Source organism: Schistocerca piceifrons, chromosome 4 (genome assembly GCF_021461385.2).
Source record: "Schistocerca piceifrons isolate TAMUIC-IGC-003096 chromosome 4, iqSchPice1.1, whole genome shotgun sequence".
NCBI lineage: Eukaryota > Metazoa > Arthropoda > Insecta > Orthoptera > Acrididae > Schistocerca > Schistocerca piceifrons.
Window position 1 is genome coordinate 121,330,394 of NC_060141.1, and position 9,362 is coordinate 121,339,755.

The following is a 9,362-nucleotide window of genomic DNA, read 5'->3' on the forward strand; positions in this document are numbered from 1 at the left end:
AACATGCACAACCAATCTTTCCACACTTGTCAGCGGAGTAGAGTACATGTGCTCCTTCAGGTGTCCCCACAGAAAGAAATCCAGGGGATTTAGGTCATGTGAACACAGTGGCTGTGCAACTGGACCTCCAAGTCCAAACCATTTCCCTGGAAATGTTCTGTCCAAAAGCTGTCGCTCATTAATTCCAGAGTTTGTGGGAGCTCCATCATGTTGCATCCATATCCTCTGCCAAAGCACATCAGGCAGATAGTTTGAAAGAAATGCATGAAACCTTTGTGCAGTCAACCGGTCCCGCAACATGTAGGGGCCGAAACTCCTGCCACCCAGTATTCCATCCCAGACGTTGATACCACAGCAAACTAGATACCCATGGTCACGGGTTAACCTCACACATTGGGATATTGGAGAGACCCTCATGAGTGACTACTGCTTCATCTGACCATATTACGGTGTTCACGAAGTCATCATTGGCTTCCTGTTGTTGTTGGAGCTATTCACAGAACTGCATCTGCGTTAAAGAGAAGCAGTCGGACAACACGATACCATACATGTGGTTATCGTGTTGTCCGACTGCTTCTCTTTAACGCCGCTTTTCTATCGGATTTAGACGCTGGACGAAATTTTGTGACAGACATTTATTTATCGTTGGCATGTGAGGAGTCGTGCTGCAAAGCCTGTGTGCATGAATTTCACTTCACCCTGTATATGTATAGGCCGTTTAGAGGGTGAGAGGGAGGGGAAGGGGAAGATTCCATGGTTTAGGCAGTATTTTTTAGCCAGGGTGTCGTATCGGCCGCCGCACAGCACCTGTCAACTCGGCGTGGCGTGCTACAACACGCGCGGCACACAGTGAGTACTGCTGGCACCGCACACGATGTTGACAACTGGCGCAAGTGAATGCATCGTTGCGGGGTTAGCGGCAGCGTACACAGCACTATCAATATGGATTACCCTGGCGGCTGCCCGTGCCACCAGAGTGAGCAACCGTATAAGGGTGCCATCTACCAACACTCTGATTGGCCGGACCTGCGGATTTAAGCAAGCTCCCTGAGCCCGTTTAAACAGTTCAATCTTCGCCGATGGCTGTGTTGCTATCCGGCTGCTGGATTCACGACATCCAAACCGAACTGTGGCCTCCCTGGCTGGAAACTTGCGACGCGGCGGTATCGAATGGTTGGCAGTGGTTTGGACTTGTATTCTCTACTAGTGACTCTGATTTCTCCTTGGCGCTACAGCCAGTGAAGCGTTGTGTAGTCGAACATAAGTTTTGTTTTGAGTGACAGAAGGTCAAATAAATTTGGTTATCACGGAATATTTGTTGTGTTATACTGTGGACATAACACAGGGAAAGGGTTATTTTTCTAAGCTTGTGCAGAAAGGTGGCACAGGGGTCCACTGTAGCAAGGATGGCATTGGGGGAACGACAAATGATATAGGAAATGGGCAAATTAAGGCATTATACTCGAGCCAGTGAAACATGTCACTTGACAGCTTGCATATGGTTGGCTACACCGTGATTGCGAGGTTGCAGTAGCTGCCACCACACACGCCCACAACTCCAAAGTATGTTTTGTAAATGTAAGCTACAATCAATGTGCAACAAAGTACGTTTTTCTAACAATGGAGAGAACGACGACAGAGACTAAGCATTTGATAGTGTTGAAACTGGGAAATAAAAAGACCCGAAGTTAATGGCAATATCTATGGAAAGTCATTCCAAATAGTTACAGTAATAGCTGCATGTAAAACGTCGTATAATAATGTAACTCTAGGTATACCAAATAACATGCTATCTACACTCATAGAAAGAAATAAAGCAAAACATGCATAGCCTACCCGATTGCAGAGAGAAAAATAATTAATTGTGTATACATTACACTCACCAATTTACGATGTCAATGGCGCAATTCCATCCAGTTCTCCGTCACTATAATTGGAATTGACGCCAATATCGTTGTCTTCCTCCTCCTCCTCATCATCATCATCATCAAGAGACATCATTAATTGCTCGTTTTCATTTATAATGCCATCTATAGTCTGTGCTTCTCTTATGAGTTTAGCAGCATGGTCTACTTTTTTCTTTCATGAGATAGTGTCTACAGGTGCAAGACCTTCACGTAGCAGTCTTTCCACTTCTGTTATAGTAAAAATCTTGTTGTTACTTCTAATGTATGCCTTGACTTCACTCCAAACCAATTCAATTGGATTAAAATGGCAGTGATAAGGTGGTAGCCTAATTACCAATTGCCCCTGTTCACTTGCAATTTCATCTACAATGTATTTAGGTGTCACAGGCTTATTTTGTTTCACGAGCGAGTATAACAGTAGCTTTGTCACGCTCATGTCCACAGCAATGTCTCTCGCCTGCAACCATTGCCCCATAGTATAGTAATTAGTGGTTAGAGTTTTATCTAAAATCACGGAGTATTGTCCATCACAAAAACTGTCAGAACACTAATCTGGAGCAACAAATTTTTAAACCACCGTGATAGTCACCGGTTTTTTTCTATTGGAAAACTAAAAGTCCTACAGGCACAAAGCCGTTTGAAGATCCTGCATCGGCCACAATTAATCAGGATCCTCTTCCTGTTGGCTGATGACTGCTCCTATTCGGAGTATCATCTGTCCAGCATTTCTCGACTGATTCTCCGGCATTAACCCAGGTTTCATTTAACCATATGACTGAGTGTATGCCCTTTCCTATAATTTTGTGTAAGAAAATGGTACGAGCTACAATGACATGAGTTTTTTCTAGTAAGAGTTTTCATCCATCTAACTTTTTATTTTTAAAATGGAAGACCATACTTTTTAATATCATCTTAAGTGACATTTCCCCCCCCTGAGAAAAGTTCACTTTCTTTTAAAGAAATTAGCAACTTCACTATTGTGGGGTATTATTTCCTTTTATAGTATCCATATATGTGCCGACAAACTGCATCGGATTGGAAAGAATCAATATCTATAACAGGATGAGGCTGCTTTTTTTTTTTTTTTTTTCTTGCCCAGAGTACTTAAAAACACACTGTTTTTTCCACAGGGGCTTTCTTCCACATTGTTTACTTCACTGTCTTTTAAGTCTTGAAGTAGCACCCCTTTCCTTATAACTATTCTTTCACTGAGTCCTAGAGTTTTCGAGGTACACTTTAAAACTTTATCAGCAGGAATCGATGCATGCCCATGACCAGAAACAAATTCTTTTTCTTGCTCGTAAAACTCTTTCTGTCCTCCGTAGCAATTCCAAAGCCTGACTATTTAATGGCACTCTACGGCACAACGGATTGTCACTTGGTGAATGACATCGTTTTGGTGACATTGTTTAACAAACCAAAAATTGTAGGTGAGGCAGTAACACAACACAACAGCAGGTTTTCGCGCACTAACATACAATGTTTACAAGGAAACCAGCAATGTGGTAGCGTCGACACCGGAACCGGCTTTTGTTTGGTGCTGTTATTGGTTCCTCACTTGTTTGTTAGTTATACTACCAACTCTACGGCGCTTGGAGAGTGACCTTGAAGTGACATGTTTCAGCTGCCTGGGTTTAGGTGGTTGTTGAGAGGAGCTGGATGGCAGAAAAATACGCGCAAAAATATGTACAGGCAAGCAAAACCACGCACAATTACGTAGAAACATACAAATATTTGAAAATATACTGCACAAATAAGAAAGAAGCGTACAAAAACGTGGAAAAAAAGGAACTTGGGAGGTACAGTGTGTTCACTTTTAGTTGGCAGACCGTTTCCTGGTCCTGAACCGGTAGAAGTTGGTAGTTGTCATTAGGCTTTGGCCGGCAGTCATTTGTTTTTGGCAGTAGCCAAGTAGCTGACATATTGCGTGAGGTACCTACTGTCATCAGCTTTGTTATTGTATTGCACTGAACTGTTCTGTGTGTTCTTTATTGTGCAGTACCATACATTATCAAAATGAGGTATGAGGGAGTCAGGTACCAGTAGCCCTATCGTTACAAGGAAATCAGTGGTATGTAGTGATGCACACAAAATTATATTGTGTGCAACTGCAAAATGGAAAGTGAGATAAAAGAATTACTCCACCCTCCATTTACAAATCTTCTGCGAGAGCTGCTATGTACAAAGGACAAAGCATGTGTAGCATTGGAAGGTTCACACAGTTTCCAAGAATCTCCTGATGAATCACCGAAAACTCCTGGAAACGACAGATCAGTTTCCATTTCAGATAGCATGCTCAAGGTAGTTGTCATGAAGCCCTCCATTTCATCTGAATTACTTTATATTGTTCCTTTCATTACTGCGGTATTGTTTTTTATGGAAACACCACTGGTTATTATATTATTTCATAAAACATTCATATTACAGTACAGTCTCACAGCTGATGAAATTATCATTAATACAGACATATAAGATGAAGTAAGGAAGAATCAGACAAATAAATGAAAAATCATCACAGCATGAGTGAATGACCACTCGGTTTGCAATGCTTTTACGAAAGTATGACAGCCTCAATAAATGTCACAACTAGCCTGCCTTTCATTGTGTTGTAAATTCTATTTCTCTTTCATAATGTTTCCTTTCCTTGCAATAAGGATACTTAGTAGCTGCAGTTAGGATCTTTATTAACCATGTTAATGTGTAAGATGACTTCAGTTCCGTTTACAAAAATATTTAAAGTGACTTTAACTCCCATGTGTGACTTTACTTCCATGTAAGCATGACGTGCATATGTAGTGCCAGCAGTGCAGGGGGAAGCCTGCCTCGTCTCCTCTCTCACCCCCATGGCTCCTCACCCACACCTGTCACAAGAAGTGCTTCGTGTATCTGTAATCGATATGTTAAGAAGAACCACAGGGCTTTGCCCATCTGACTTCCTGAAACACGTTTGGTGGTGTTTGGGATGGTGGTTTTTGGGACCTGGATATGTTTTCAGGATTGTTCCCTCATTACCTGAAGATAACTTCCTGGCTTGCTAGACAGAGATAGCACGGTGGAAGAACTGATTTACGAGACACAGTTGGCTTGTGTAAGGCAGGGATAATAACCACATCAGGGCAAGTTGGGATGGGGCTATAGTTCTTCTGAGACCTCTTTGGTAATTTGACTTTTGCCGGGGACTGGACAATGCATCCCATGTTACACAGGATTGCTGCTGCTTCATTACCACATGCTTCTAGTGAGAGGGATTATGATCTTGTGTTGAGTTCCCTGAGCAGTCCTTTGATATCTTGCAGCTCCTTTTCTGTTCTGGTGACGAGTTGTATCCTTTTCTGTCCTGGTGACGAGTTGTATCCTTTTCTGTCCTGGTGATGAGTTGTAATGACTGTCTGATTGGTCACCTCCATGGTCACCAGCTCAGCCTGAATTGCTGCCCATGAAGTCTCCTGTTTCGTCTGCATCACTGCAGGCACCACAATGGTGGCTGGCTTCTCCATCTTTGTGGCTGCCTCAGTATGCATTGGTGTGTGGTAACAGCATGGTTGCCAGCATGACTCCTGCCACCAACTGTGCGGCCATCCACTCCGTCAGCTCAATGATAATGACCTGTGCTGCAGCACTTGGCGTCAGGCCACGTCCCACTACCACTATCACTATGTGGTGGTGGGGCCCTTCACTGCACACTGTTTTTTGTCTTCTTTCTGCACCTTCCCCTGCACCTGTGTTTCTGCTTGGCTGTGGTCTCCCCATCTAAGTCCTGATTTTGTCCGGAGAGGGCTGGGCAGCCACGTCAGTTTGCGATATGAGGCTCACCACAAAAGATACATGTCGGTATTTCTTCTCTTTTTCTGTCACAGGCGCAGCTATCATACCATCCTGAGCACTTCACGCACATCAGAGCATTGTGGCAAAACTTAGCCACATAGCTCTCTTCCTGGCACTTGAAGCACTGGCATTTATGGTCCAGGCCTATAGGAAGAGCTTCTACTTGGATCTGGAAGCTTAAGAGGTTTTCCAAGGTGAAGATGCCTTCTGTCATTGGTCCTCCCACTACAACGGCAGCAGCTTCCTCCCATTTGTCCAGTTGTGCAAGCTGACTGCTGCATTCCCAAAACCAGAAAACAAAAGCTCTTCCTTGACTGTTGCCTTGTCATGTATTTAGGGCAGTCCATTGAGGAGCCCCTTGGTCATCTTTTTATGCGTCTTTGGTGACTTCTTATTCTTTCCACGTGCCTCCACAATGTGGATGGCAACAGCACTCTTGAGAGCACTGTGATCGGCCATGTTTGGCACTTGCAGTACGATTGTGACCCCAGAGTCAACAGACTTGTGTTTGCAGCAGCAGACTATCTGATCATACACTTCTGTCCAACCTGCACCTCTGCATTTTACGTACAGAGGTCTTCTGTGGTCTGTTGATCGGCAGTCTCGATGATCTGCATGACCAAAGGCCACTTCACTGCATCAGCTTTCTTCTCTTTGATTTGTCTGACCATGCTGTGGTGTGAAACACAACAAATCTGCGTTGAGTCATGAAAATGACATACATTAATCAAGCTCGCCACAGCACAGTCACGCCGTCACAGCTCTGCATCAGCCTTGCTAGCGTAGCAGGTTGCAGAGACCACACATCTGCCTCGCTGGCTTTCGCTAGAAGTAAGATAAAATGGAAATAACATGGGATCTGTATAGCAATATCCCCACCATGCCATCTGAGCTCTAACCAAGTGACCAATGAAAAGTCAGAACTGACAGGCCAGACAAAAAGTGCAGTTTCACCGCATGCAGGGTGTTGTTGTTGTTGTTGTGGTCTTCAGTCCTGAGACTGGTTTGATGCAGTTCTCCATGCTACTCTATCCTGTGCAAGCTTTTTCATCTCCCAGTACCTACTGCAACCTACATCCTTCTGAATCTGCTTGGTGTATTCATCTCTTGGTCTCCCTCTACGATTTTTACCCTCCACGCTGCCCTCCAATACTAAATTGGTGATCCCTTGATGCCTCAGAACATGTCCTACCAACCGATCCCTTCTTCTGGTCAAGTTGTGCCACAAACTTCTCTTCTCCCCAATCCTATTCAATACTTCCTCATTAGTTATGTGATCTACCCATCTAATCTTCAGCATTCTTCTGTAGCACCACATTTCGAAAGCTTCTATTCTCTTCTTGTCCAAACTATTTATCGTCCATGTTTCACTTCCATACATGGCTACACTCCATACGAATACTTTCAGAAATGACTTCCTGACACTTAAATCAATACTGGATGTTAACAAATTTCTCTTCTTCAGGAACGCTTTCCTTGCCATTGCCAGCCTACATTTTATATCCTCTCTACTTCGACCATCATCAGTTATTTTGCTCCCCAAATAGCAAAACTCCTTAACTACTTTAAGTGCCTCATTTCCTAATCTAATTCCCTCAGCATCACCCGACTTAATTAGACTACATTCCATTATCCTTGTTTTGCTTTTGTTGACGTTCATCTTATATCCTCCTTTCAAGACACTGTCCATTCCATTCAACTGCTCTTCCAAGTCCTTTGCTGTCTCTGACAGAATTACAATGTCATCAGCGAACCTCAAAGTTTTTATTTCTTCTCCATGAATTTTAATACCTACTCCGAATTTTTCTTTTGTTTCCTTTACTGCTTGCTCAATATACAGATTGAACAACATCGGGGAGAGGCTACAACCCTGTCTTACTCCCTTCCCAACCACTGCTTCCCTTTCATGTCCCTCGACTCTTATAACTGCCATCTGGTTTCTGTACAAATTGTAAATAGCCTTTCGCTCCCTGTATTTTACCCCTGCCACCTTTAGAATTTGAAAGAGAGTATTCCAGTCAACATTGTCAAAAGCTTTCTCTAAGTCTACAAATGCTAGAAACGTAGGTTTGCCTTTCCTTAATCTTTCTTCTAAGATAAGTCGTAAGGTCAGTATTGCCTCACATGTTCCAGTGTTTCTACGGAATCCAAACTGATCTTCCCCGAGGTTGGCTTCTACTAGTTTTTCCATTCGTCTGTAGAGAATTCGTGTTAGTATTTTGCAGCTGTGACTTATTAAGCTGATAGTTCGGTAATTTTCACATCTGTCAACACCTGCTTTCTTTGGGATTGGAATTATTATATTCTTCTTGAAGTCTGAGGGTATTTCGCCTGTTTCATACATCTTGCTGACCAGCTGGTAGAGTTTTGTCAGGACTGGCTCTCCCACGGCCGTCAGTAGTTCCAATGGAATATTGTCTACTCCGGGGGCCTTGTTTCGACTCAGGTCTTTCAGTGCTCTGTCAAACTCTTCACGCAGTATCATATCTCCCATTTCATCTTCATCTACATCCTCTTCCATTTCCATAATATTGTCCTCAAGTACATCGCCCTTGTATAGACCCTCTATATACTCCTTCCACCTTTCTGCTTTCCCTTCTTTGCTTAGAACTGGGTTTCCATCCGAGCTCTTGATATTCATACAAGTCGTTCTCTTATCTCCAAAGGTCTCTTTAATTTTCCTGTAGGCAGTATCTATCTTACCCCTAGTGAGACAAGCCTCTACATCCTTACATTTGTCCTCTAGCCATCCCTGCTTAGCCATTTTGCACTTCCTGTCGATCTCATTTTTGAGACGTTTGTATTCCTTTTTGCCTGTTTCACTTACTGCATTTTTATATTTTCTCCTTTCATCAATTAAATTCAATATTTCTTCTGTTACCCAAGGATTTCTACTAGCCCTCGTCTTTTTACCTACTTGATCCTCTGCTGCCTTCACTACTTCATCCCTCAAAGCTACCCATTCTTCTTCTACTGTATTTATTTCCCCCATTCCTGTCAATTGCTCCCTTATGCTCTCCCTGAATCTCTGTACAACCTCTGGTTCTTTTAGTTTATCCAGGTCCCATCTCCTTAAATTCCCACCTTTTTGCAGTTTCTTCAGTTTTAATCTACAGGTCATAACCAATAGATTGTGGTCAGAGTCCACATCTGCCCCTGGAAATGTCTTACAATTTAAAACCTGGTTCCTAAATCTCTGTCTTACCATTATATAATCTATCTGATACCTTTTAGTATCTCCAGGGTTCTTCCATGTATACAACCTTCTTTCATGATTCTTAAACCAAGTGTTAGTTATGATTATGTTGTGCTCTGTGCAAAATTCTACCAGCCGGCTTCCTCTTTCATTTCTGTCCCCCAATCCATATTCACCTACTATGTTTCCTTCTCTCCCTTTTCCTACACTCGAATTCCAGTCACCCATGACTATTAAATTTTCGTCTCCCTTCACAATCTGAATAATTTCTTTTATTTCATCATACATTTCTTCAATTTCTTCGTCATCTGCAGAGCTAGTTGGCATATAAACTTGTACTACTGTAGTAGGCGTGGGCTTCGTATCTATCTTCGCCACAATAATGCGTTCACTATGCTGTTTGTAGTAGCTTACCCGCATTCCTATTTTCCTAT